The sequence below is a fragment of the Heptranchias perlo genome, chromosome 26, assembly GCF_035084215.1.
Source record: "Heptranchias perlo isolate sHepPer1 chromosome 26, sHepPer1.hap1, whole genome shotgun sequence".
Lineage (NCBI taxonomy): Eukaryota > Metazoa > Chordata > Chondrichthyes > Hexanchiformes > Hexanchidae > Heptranchias > Heptranchias perlo.
Window position 1 is genome coordinate 27,736,333 of NC_090350.1, and position 13,094 is coordinate 27,749,426.

Here is a 13,094-nt window from a genome sequence, read left to right on the forward strand (position 1 = left end):
AAATGCGATTGGCTTTTTTAATGGTTTTATTTACCTGTACTTGCACTTAAAAGGACTTATGTATCATCATCCTTAGGTCTCTCTGTTCCTCACACACTTCAGCATCTTTCAATTGAGTTTATAGACCCATTCCTTGTTTTTCATCACAAAATGCATTATCTCACACTTCTCCACATTAAATTGCATCTGCCATCTTTTGGCCCAGTCCTCTTTGTTATTTGTCAAACCCCCTTCCCTATGTCCAAATCTTATATACTAGTTGATCTTTCGTAGTATTGCACACAGGGAGTCCTGACAAAGTGTAGTTTTCAGGTGAAGCTGGATTATAGGGTGGGGAATAATTGGAAGATGTGCAGATGTAATTTAGTCTCCATTTTAAAGGCATACATTCAGACCTTAATTTTGTATTTTCATTATAAATTCCTAAGTCCATATTTATCCGGAGTGGCTATTGACATCACTGTGTCAGCCAATGAGTTGGAGGTGGGGCAGGACTTACGGCAGGACAGTGTATTTTACAGCAAACAAAGTCTATTTACTCAGCAGACAGTCTATTTACACAATCTATTTAAAAGAGTCTCTACAAACAGAACTCATGAACAAAACTGCAGCAACTTCTTCAATAGTGATGTCACTATATGCAGCCCTATTCATAATAGAGGCAGCCTGTGTAAACTTATCACAATAATTACACCTTCCTGTCCAGTGGTGGCTCTACAGCACCTCCACTGGGGAGAGGGTGTTAATAACAGCACGACAAGTTTTACATAGAAAGTTTCCATTATTAACCTGCATTGGTAGGTGGTGAGAATTTATGCAGCTGGAGTTATCAAGGGAGATATCTAGATGGATGGAGGAGGGAGGGAGAGAGAGAGAAAGACAGTGAAGAGAAAAAAGAGATCTGGCTTTACGTAGAGAAATCGGGGAGGGATGGAGAAGTCAGGAGATAGACGGGTACCATGGGAGATCAGCTGGTTCCTTTCAAATGTTCCTGAAACTGATATTTTCAGCATTCCTATACAAAATTCTGAAACACTGCAAATGTTATCCTGATTAGAGGACTTGCTTATCTTGACAGAGTACAGCTTCCATATTTATTAACAGAAACAAGTAAAAAATTTGAGTTTAATGGAACACGCATATGAGGGAACAGCTAAGGAGTTAACTGGACTGTATCAATAAAAAGATATAATGACATCAGTTGCAATTTGATTGGCTAACAAGTGTTAGAGGACTTACAATAGAGCTCATAAAATATAGATCTGGATAAAGGTGGCATTTCAGTCCATTTGATCTCATGGTTCTTGAATACCAACCCTACTATCTGCCCATGACAGACTCTACCTGTCTCTTAAATATTGGACTTTAAGTTGTAATAATATCTCCATCTAGTTCCCCTACAGCTTTGTTATTTAAGATAACTCCTAGTAGAGTGCAAAGCTTTATAGGGTTTTTCAGTTGAACGCAACACTTTTGGGTTACATAGAGAAAAACAAACTAGGGTTTCTACTCCTGATTGCTATCCAGTAACCTCTACAGATGGTGCGTGTGCCTGGACTTGCATAACAGCAGGATCAGCCTCAATACTGATGCTGTATACAGTAGCCTGACAACATTTACTGTTATGAAGAATGGCCACTAGGGTGAGGTATGGGGGTACTGCCACTGTGGAGCCGTAACACATCAAAAGACAGCACCTTCAGGAAGAAAACAAAGAGAAGAATATTGAAAAGAGAAAAGCCTCATCTATTTCTTGTTCATAAAGATTTGTCTTTAATGCATTTCATCTCATTATTAAGTAAATGTAATAATTCCACTTCCACAGATGATTTCATCTCTCACCCTGCCTTATAATGACATCTTCCGCAATTTGCTATGGTGGAAAGTTTGCATTTCACTGCTTTCCACATAATTCAGAAGCTGTCACAAGTACAATTGATATGGTTGAACATTTCAAATAATGTATTACATTGTACCCACCACTTTTCCATGCTCTATTAAAAATTTAATGTGCAATCAACTTTAAAACATTGTATGTAGGAGAAATGAATCCTATCGTTAAGTCAAGGTTAGTGCACTCTGTCTTCATGATTTATATTGTACGTTTAAATGTGAGGCTAAATCGTTGCAGTGCTTCTGCAGTTAGGGAAAATTTGCAAAAATGTTTAAAGTATTTTGTATTGTCATTTTGAAATTACAACAATTTAAATGCAATTTAACACAATAAATGCAGTTTAATTGGGATCTTTTTCAAAAAGATTTTACAACTCTACTTGGAAAATGCTCAAGCACACCGAGAAACTATAACTGTATGGATTTTTTTTGTTCAGTAGCAGATAGAATCATGGCTCTGGCGAAGTGCATCCCAATGGAGTTTTCAAAGTTGGAATGTCTGAAGTTCATAAAAAATTTCATTAAAATAAATCAAAATAAATATCTATATCCATAATATAACAATAATGAATTAAAATGCATATTTATTTAGGTTTTAGTCTACCAGCAATTGCTTCAGAAATCAGATTCACCTCATGATTATAACTGTGCTAAAGATGCAAGTAGTCCAACACATGGAACTTAATGATCAAGCAAATTAGGCAGGGTGAATGGCCTGTCCTTATTCCTACCTTCTGATGCACTTGAATTTGCAACTTCTCAATCAGTATTGATCTCATCTATCCCTTTTGAATCCAAGTGAACTGTTTTTTGGAGCAGGCTAAATATATTAACAGGAATGAATGCTGTTTGGTAAAGATTCAAGGTTAAAAACGGTCCAAAATGATACAACTCTGTTATGTTACGACCAAATCCAGTATCAGACTTTTGTGTCTTATATATTCAACATTGGTAGAGTTCCTGTAGTCCCAGCTGTTGAAAGTGTTTAATGGAAGAACATTTTAATCACATAAGCCTATAATGACTGGTTATAAATCATAGCAAAAATTTGTGAGTTTACAGTTATTCTCGTCAGGGCCTACAGGACTTGTTGCAAAACTGACAAGTATCTCATTGTAAAGATATCGCCACATTTCTTTGCTATTGAAAGTAATCTGAGCTAGTTCCGTTCCAATTTAGGCAGATGGTTGAATTAAGTCATGATCAGTTACGATTCAGAAGATATTTTTGTAACTGTAACTTTAACTTTTTTTTTACCACTGATGCAATGGCTGAAAAACCCTAATGCTGTACTGTGTAAAATTGGAAAGAACTTCTGATTTCTTTAGTGTACTCAAACCTATTTCATTAAATATTCACAGCAAAAGCCTTTAAGGATTGGTTTTCAGGTTTGCACAAGAATTGGCAGTGTTGCAAATATGGACTTTGAACCCATTGAAGACTCAAAAATGTTTATCTTGTGAAAAACATTGCATTTTTTTTGTGAGGTAATGTTTTCCAAAGCATGATACTGAGCAAAGTAAATATTACAAAAAAAGGCCAAAAATATTTTCAATTTACATTTCTTTTGATGCTTACTATTATAATGTAGAATTCCAGAAGTCCACAAAACAGAATGGGCCAGAATTTGCTGACAAAATAACGGCAAGGTTAATGGCGCTTGCCGTTATTTATGGGTAAATGGTACAGCAACTTCAGGTGAGGAGCAGGTGCGCAGTTAAATGTGAATATCCAAAAGTTGCTGTCCAAGTTGCGCCACTCCACCGCCAGCTTCGTGAAAACGACATCTCGCCCATAACCTCCCGTTTTTATTAGGAACTTGCTGTATTTGCCCCTTAATTTCGCCACAGAAAGTTAAGTCTTGTCATTACAAGCTTAAGTGCCCTTTTAATGATGTAATAAGTGTTAATAACTGCCAATCAACCTCTCTGGCACCGAAAATTAACCATTACAAGTGTGGAGGCTCATTTCTTCAGGTTTTGAATTTTTCGGGAAGATTTTAAAAATCTCAAATTTAAAATTTATAATGTTGTTTTCTTACTTTTCCTTTCTCTCTTAATCCAATCTTTCTTTCCCTCTCTTTATTTCTCTTTCTGTACCTGATTTGACATTGAATTCACGCCCTTTAATTCACCCTCCTTCTCAGTCCTTCCTCTGTTTATTTCCCAATCGTTAAATCTCAATGGATAAGGAGATACCCTGTTGCTTGCCCTGTTCACTCAGGTCCCAGATGCCCAGTTTCCCTCGCTGCCCCACCATCAGCTCGCACTTTCAGCAACTTTGTGACAAAAATGTTTTGAGCTGAAGGGTGCAGGGGCAAATCTAACTAATGGCAGATGCCGTTAGATACCCTACTACAGTAAATTCTAGCCCAATATTTTACAATGCCTGACTTTCAAACTTTTCTTGCCAGCACAAACACTTTTTTGCAAAATACATTGTCCCTTTTGGTTCTTGTGTGCTATTTTCAGAAGCTAAATTTGTACAAGAAGTCTCTAATTTCATTGGTTATCAGGAACAAAAAATGTGTCATTCCAATGCAAATTGTTCTCATTGATATGTTTGTCTTACCAAAGACAGTTTTTAAATGCAATGAGGGTATATAAATGAGTTTCAAACCAGAAAACTTACTTTGTAATTATATAAATATTTAATTATTTATATTCACCAATGTGGTAACTTTAAAGTAGAAACTACATTCTTTTTTATTTTGGGTATGTAGCAAGGCTAAGTAAAGCAATGATATCAGTATGTGTGCCAGTGTTGGTGGAATTCTATTTGCTCCTCGCTAATATGCAATTGTTATATTTTATATTGTTTTGTGAAGTAAATATACCGAACGCAATATAAACATTTAGAGCGTAATGGGATTTAGAGTAGACTTTGCTGCTGCTGTATTTTGGTTTCAGAAAGGCCAAAAATTTTGATCCCTTGTCACTGACTACATCTCCCTCCCCAGCCACTGGCGCAGGCTGAAACAGATTGTTTGCATCCTGTTCAAACTCAAGATGATTTTGAGACCCCATAATCCTCTCCATCACAAAAATTGTCTACATCTCCCTCCGTAACAGTGCCCACCTCTCCCGACTTTGTCACCTCCAAACTTGATTATTCCAATGCTCTCCTTGCCAGCTTCCCATCCTCCATAAACTTCAGCTCATTTAAACTTCTGCTGCTGCTCATATCCTATCTCACACCAGTGGAGGTGCTGCAGGAGGGTGTAATTACACTGTGATAGTTTATATAAATGTGGACATAGGAATATAAAAATAAGGACAGAATGTATGACTTTAGAATAGGAACTGAATTACACCTGCATGCTCATCACCGCCATCCTTGCTGACCTACATTGGTCCCCGATCCCCTAGCGCCTCAAATTAAAATCCTTGTCCTTGTATTTAAGCTCTTCCATGACCTCGCCTTTTGCTATCTCTGTAACCTTTTCCAGCCCTACAATCGCCATCCCTTCACTTTCCGATCTTCTGACTTTAGTCTCTTTTACATCCTCCCCTCACAAACATATGGACAAAGGACTTGTGGAGCATTTGGCTTATAGAGCAATTCACGCAATGGCTGTACACAGAACTGAGAAAACAGTAGAAAATACGGTCCATCTGCCTGTAGGCCCACCTCTACTTGCCACAGGCAAAGGGATCCCAAAGCTGACCTGAAGGGGAAGATCACCAACCCAAGACCCCTCACCTCCTACAGGAACTGAGTGCTACCCCAACTCAGTGCCCGACAAAGTCCTCGCACCAACCTTCGAAGGGCTCCTACAGGGAGATATGACTATGCATACTCTTCCAGTGAAGCGGGGCTAAAGGACATGGAATTACTGAACCACAGCATTCAGGTATAATTCAGTCCCCATTTTAAAGTCATACATTGGGCCGGAATTTGCTGAAAAATAACAGCATGTGAACGACGCAGGCGTTATTAATGCGCAAATCGGCCAGCAAGTTCAGAGGATTAAGAGACACGCCCCCAGTTGCGAATCTCCAGAACTTGCTGGTTGATTTACTCCATTTGGCTGTTTGCTTTGCATAAACAGCAACTCACCTTTAGCCTCCCTGTTATTTTCACATTAATTGCCCATTAAACTCCACACAGAAAGTTAAGTCCAGTAAGTCTAGCGTAAGTATTCTTTTAACAACATAATAATTGTTAATGACTGCCAATCAGCCTCTCTGGCCCAGAAAGTGAACAATTAAAACTGTGGAGTCTCATTCCTTCAGGTATTGAATTGTTGTTGGAGATTATAATAATGTCAAATTTGAAAGTTACAATTTTTTTCTTACTTTTCCTGTCTCTTTTTTTCTCTCTCTTAACCAATCTTTCTTTCTCTCTCTTTATTTCTCTTTCTGTACCTAATTTGACTCTAATTCACCCTCCTTCTCAGTCCTTCCTCTGTTTATTTCTCAATCCTTAAATTTAATTGGTTAAGGAGATACACTGTTGGTCCCGCCATTCACTAAGGTCCCAGTTGTCCTGTTGCCCTCGCCACGCTGTTATTAGTCCGCAACTTATAGCACCTTAGGGCGCAAAACATTTTTGAGCTGAAGGGTCCAGGAATAAGTCTAACTAACAGCATACACCGCGAGATGCCCTGCTCCAGAGAATTCCGACCCATTCTGTCTTTATTTTTATATTTCCATTATAAATTCTTATGTACACGTTTATACTGGAAACTCTCTATAGAAACTGTCACATTGTAATTACACTCCCATGCAGCACCTCCACTGGTAGGAGGGTGCAATTACAATGTGACAAGTTTACATAGGCAGTTTCCATTATAAATGTGGACATGGGAATTTATTAATGGAAAAATTGATAGGAAGTATGTGCAGAATTATTATGTATACATTTTCAGGGTATATATGTTTAACTTCATATTGATTTCAGGATATAAGAACTAATTTATTTAAAGCCTTATAGAAACAAATAAAAAGGAATGCTGTGGCAGATATTGGCTAGTACTACTCATAACCTCACTTTTGTAATTGACTTTATAGCCTGTATGCCCATCCACTTCTTGATTGCTCCAAAAATGTTATAGGAATATAGGAACAAGAGTTGCCCCTTGAGCCATTCAATTAGATTATGGCTGATCTGTATCTTAAGTCCATCTACCCGCCTTGGTTCCGTAACCCTTAATACTCTTGCCTAACAAAAATCTATCAATCTCAATTTTAAAATTTTCAATTAACCTAGCCTCAACAGCTTTTTGGAGGAGAATTTTCCAGGTTTCCACTCCCCTTTGTGTGAAAAAGTGCTACCTGACATCACCCCTAAGTGGCCTAGCTCTAATTTTAAGGTTATGCCCTCTTGTTCTGGACTCTCCACAAGAGGAAATAGTATTTCTCTATCTACACTATCAATTCCTTTAATCATCTTAAACACCTCAATTAGATCACCCCTTAATCTTCTATACCCAAGGGAATACAAGCCTGGTCTGTGCAACCTGTCCTCATAATTTACCCCTTTAGCCCCGGTATCATTCTTATGTTGTTGCTTACAATCATTTCAACATCATTAGGGTCGTTTTGTATTTCTGATGCTAAAGAGTGAGCTACTGGCACTGAGCCTAAAAGCAAAGGTGACTGAGGAACCCTGCTGAATGTTCCTAAGCAGAAGGAATGGTGCTGAATTTATTTTGCATCTCCTCACCACTCATCACAATGGGGATTGAGAGGGTTGGGGGAGAGCAATCAGAATACAGTACTAGAAAAATAAGAATCTCTCTAATCAAAAGCAGCTCATTGATTTGAATGAGGTATTTGAGCCTTCCATTAGTTGCACAATTTATGTGATAACACTTTATCACATTCCTGCGATTCTTTATAGCAGAGGTGCCCATTCTGTAGTCCTCGACCCTTCATGATTTTGATGACCTCTATCAAATCTCCTCTCAACCTTCTCTGCTTTAAGGAGAACAACCCGAGCTTCTCCAGCCTATCCACGTAACAGAAGTCCCTCATCCCTGGAATCATTCCAGCAAATCTCTTCTGCACCCTCTCTCAGGCCTTCACACCTTCATAAAACGCGGTGCCCAGAACTGGACACAATACTCCAGTTGTGGCCGAACCAGTGTTTTATAAATGTTCATCGTAACCTCCTTGCTTTTGTACTCTATGGCCTCGATATTACCAGGGAGGCGGGATGGCAGCGGGGGGGGGGGCGACTGGGCGCGTGGGTAACGGGCTTCCGGGTTTCCGGTCGTCAACCTGCACAGCGGGTGGACTGCGCACCCGCATCACAGGCTGTCAGCTGGAGGAGCCCTATTTAAAGGGGCAGTCCTCCAATGCTGCTCCTGCAGCAAAGAAACAAAATTATACAATGGAGCAGACCAGGGGAAAGGCTGCTCCCAGATTTACCGATGCCTCACTCCAGGTCCTACTGGATGGGGTGAGGAGGAGGAGGGATATTTTCTACCCGGCGGAAGGGAGGAAGTGGCCTGCCTCTGCCACCAAGAAGGCCTGGCTCAAGGTGGCAGAGGAGGTCACCAGCAGCAGCAACATCTCCCGCATATGGATACAGTGCAGGAAGCGCTTCAATGACCTAACTAGGTCAGCCAAAGTGAATACACTTACTCATTCTCCTACTCTCCATCTTCCACATCACCGCCCCCAAACCACAACTCCTTCTGCACTGCCAACACTACTCTATCATATCACTCCTCACACCCACTCAAACCTCATCCTCAACTTACCTGCACTTCCTCACCGCCCCAGTACTCATCCCACCACTACCACTCAACCCAATCCTCAAGCAATGTCATGGCTCTGTCTCATACTCACCCTCTAATGCATCTCTTTCACGGTCAGCCTCACCCAAACCAATGCATTCAGCGTTTGGCCACGTCACCATCCCTCACACACGCCTCTCTACTTTCTCTCCTTATAGGAGGAGACCCCAGAATGCACGGGAGAGGGTGAAGACCGGAGGGGGGCCGCAACACCTGGTCGTCCTCACAGACGCAGAGCAGGGGGGTTTTGAACTAAGCTGCACCCTCGAGTGCCTGTCCGTCGGGGATGCCGAGACTGCCACCCGACAAATGGCTGGTGACAGAACTTTAACATTCAGCACTCACAATAGCAAATGATGCTAACATGCCTTGCCATCTTCAGCATCTCAACATCTGTCATCATGCTTAATATTGCCTTCTGTTCTCTTACAGGGCCTTCAGTGACTGCCGTGATGGCGGAGGGCGATTCCTCAGAGGACCAGCCGGCCTCTGATGGGGCAGCGTCACGTCTGAGCGAGCCATCCACCAGCGTGGATACCCACACCTCGGTGGGTCCCCATCCTCACTTAGTTGGGGTCGCACATGGTGAGTCACCAAACACATGAGCACGAGCAGACACTGGTGGCGGGGCAGCTGTGGAGAGTCCGCGTCGGTGGGAGCACTCTTCTCCAGGCTCTGCTCAGCTGGACACAGATGCTGAACCCTGGGGGCCATCCATGAAAAGGAGAATGATCGAGGGGCAGCAGTGCATTTGTGAGGTGCTGGAACAAGTGCCATGGCAACTATCCACTATCGTGCAGATGATGGAGGAGTCCAACTCCTGCATGAGTGGAATGGTGGCACAGACACAGGAGGGGACCTCTGAGATACTGTCACAGGGATGTGAGGGCATCTCTGAGATAGTGTCGCAGTTAAGTACGGGAATGTTTGCGATGGAGGGAAGGCTAGCCTCCATCGAGCTTCTAGCACGGCTCACCAATGATTCCATTGAGGCCCTGACAATGGCCCTTCGGACTCAGGGTGAGCAACATTCTGCCGCCTTAAATAGGCAGGCAGATACTCTGGCACTGGCCTTACAAAGCTTCACACTTGTCCTCCAAACTGTCGTCCAGCAGAGTGGTAGGAGTGGTGTGGGCCTGGCCCAGGGGAGGGAAGATGGCGAAAAGGGACATGGAAGTGGGGATGCCACTCAAAGTGCCCCCACATCTCACCCGTTGCCACCCTCTCAACCAGTACCCGCAATGCTGCCTCCTCTCCAGGTGGCCGAGTTTGCCCCTGCACAGGTGCAGGTGGAGCAGTCTTTGGAGGGGCCCTCAAGGGCACCGAAACTCAGAGGGCGTAGGCCCAAAGCATCTAATCGGTCAGGGCATGAACAAGAGCAACCTGCCACTATCTCTGCTGCAGCCACAGGGGAGGCACCACGTAGAAGTACTTGTAAGCATAAGGCGAAGGTTTTGTGAGCACAAGGGGGATGCACAAGGGTGTTTGATGGTTTGTCATGTTTTTTATTTATATTTGATTTTTGTTAATGGCACATTAAATATTATTATTGTCACCACTACTGCCACGTCTTGGCCATTCTTGACTGCCTTGTGTAATAGGCCCTTTCATGAGGTTCACCGTGAACACCCACACTTGATGCCACCCATTAGGTCACTCTACAGTGGGTGTATGTGTAGTTGCACAATTATTTTGAGCAGGGGGCGGGGGGGGGGGGGGGGGGGGAGGGGGCTGGTGTGGCCGCTCCTCCGTCCAGGTGGTGAGGACTGGACTCTTCTCACTGTCTGATGTTAGGAGAACCGTTCACATATCAGTGACTCCTTGGCCTCACGAGCAGCCAGGTGAGCCGCTGTTCTGCCCATGGGTTGCTCCTCCTCCTCTGCCTCCTCGTCCTCGTCCTCCTCCTCAATATGAGTGGCAGATGTGGATGGGGCCTCCTCCAGTGGCACCCCTCTCTGTTGTGCCATGTTGTGCAGGGCACAACAGACGACTATAATGCGTTCCACTCTGTCTGGTGCGTATTGAAGCGTTCCCCCAGAATGATCAAGGCACCTGAAGCGCATCTTGAGCAGCCCTATAGCATGCTCAATTGTACACCTGGTAGCGATGTGGCTGTCGTTATAGCAACGCTGTTGCTAGGTGGTGGGGTTCCTCAGAGGTGTCATGAGCCACATGTGCAGGGCGTATCCCTTGTCCCTGAGGAACCAGCCCTTGCGGGTGTTTGGTGCGTGGAAGAGGGGCGGGATATTGGACTCCCGGAAGATGAAGGAATCGTGGTAGCTGCCAGGGTATCTGGCGCACGTGAAGGAATCTCTTGCGGTGGTCGCAGATGAGCTGAGTGTTGATGGAGTGATAGCCCTTCCTGTTGATGAACAGTCCTGGCTCGTGTGGAGGTGATTGTATTGCTATATGCGTGCAATTGATTACACCCTGCACCCGTGGAAAGCCAGCCACAGCGTGGAATTCCACTGCCCTCTCCATCCATGGGGAAGTTGACACAGTGCGAGGCCCTGCGAAACAAGCCATTGATGACCTGCCTTATGCACTTGTGTGCAGACGACTGAAAGACCTCGGCGATGTCCCCGGTGGCACCCTGGAACGATCCGGGGCAAAGAAGTTGAGGGCAGTGGTGACTTTGACAGCGACAGGTAAGAAGATGCTGCTCGGGCCAGCCGGGAACAGCTCGGCACGAAGGAGGCTGCAGATGTCCGAGAGTACCTGGCGACTGACTCGGAGCCTCCGTATGCGCTGCTCCTCAGAGAGGTCCAGGAAGCTGAACCTCAGTCTATAGACCCTGTGGCACCTGCAACGTCGCTCTCTCTGTTGTTGCCCTCCGTGCTGTTGTGCAAGTTCCCATGGCGCAGCACTGTGTTGTGGAGCTCCATGTGGCGGAGGTGGATGGCATGCTTGGCGAGGCTGGTGTTGTTGCTCCTCTTCGGGTGAAGTGGTGAATGCAGCTATGGCGCCCCCCCATCCTGACGGTGTGAGTTTCAGGGGGTCCACAAAGTAGGTAAATGTATTTGCACAGCAGAGTTTAGGGTATAAATTAAGAATTTTGAGTGGAAAGACAAAGGTGTTGCAGCCAAAACTTTGTCTGAAGTGACAGAGTGCCCTGCTGCAATAAATGAGGTTTCCCCCCCATCTGTCAAATAATCCTTTGCATCTCCCACTGGCTGCTGGCTGAAACACGTCTGCTCCAACATGGAGTGTTTCCCACAGCACGGGAAACATGCTGAGGATCCTTCAAAATTGCACCCCTGCCAAAATCTCCACTCAATGAGGTGTGTCAAGTACCTCAACTATCTACCTAACTATGTAAAGCAGCATCCCGCCAGCTTTAATTGCCAGTGGGAGTCCCGCATTCTGGATCTGCGTGCGCACCCGAACACGTCACTGGGGAACCCGGAAGTCAGTGGGTTGGAGCCAGGCTCCGAACCCGCTCCGAGATTCTGCTATTTTAGGAGCCCGCCCGCCCCCAACGCATCCACTTGGCCATCTGAAAATCAGCCCCATGCCTCTATTTATAAAGCCCAGAATCCTGTATGCTTTCTTAACCACTTTCTCAACCTGCCCTGCCACCTTCAACTATTTGTGCACATATAGTCCCAGATCTCTCTGTTCCTGCACCCCTTTTAGAATTGTACCCTTAATTTATATTGCCTCTCCTCATTCTTCCTACCAAAATGTATCACATTACACTTTTCTGCGTTAAATTTCATCTGCCATATGTCTGCCCATTCCACCAGCCTATGTCCTCTTGATGTCCAGCGCTATCCTCCTCACTGTTCACTACCCTTCCAAGTTTTGTGTCATCTGCAAATCTGGAAATTGTGCTCTGTACACCCAAGTCCAAGTCATCAATATATATCAAGAAAAGCAATGGTCCTAGTACCGATCCCAAGGGAAAACCACTGTATACCTCCCTCCAGTCCGAAAAACAACCATTCACCACGACTCTCTGTTTCCTCTTACTTAGCCAATTTCCATGATGTGGAGATGCCGGTGATGGACTGGGGTGGACAAATGTAAGGAATCTTACAACACCAGGTGAGTCACCTGACGAAGGAGGTAAGCTCTGAAAGCTTGTGATTTTCAAATAAAACTGTTGGACTATAACCTGGTGTTGTAAGATTCCTTACATTTAGCCAATTTCCTATCCATGCTGCCACTGCCCCTTTTATTCCACAGGCTTCAGCTTTGATGACAAGCCTATTATGCGGCACTTTATCAAACGCCTTTTGGAAGTCCATATACACATCAACCGCATTGCCCTCATCGCCCCTTTCTATTACCTCATCAAAAAACTCAATCAAGTTCTTTAAATACGATTTGTCTTTAACAAATCTGTGCTGGCTTTCCTTGATTAATCCATACCTATCCAAGTGACTGTTAATTTTGTCCCTGATAATAGTCTCTAAAAGTTTCCCCATCACCGAGGTTAAACGGACTGGCCTGC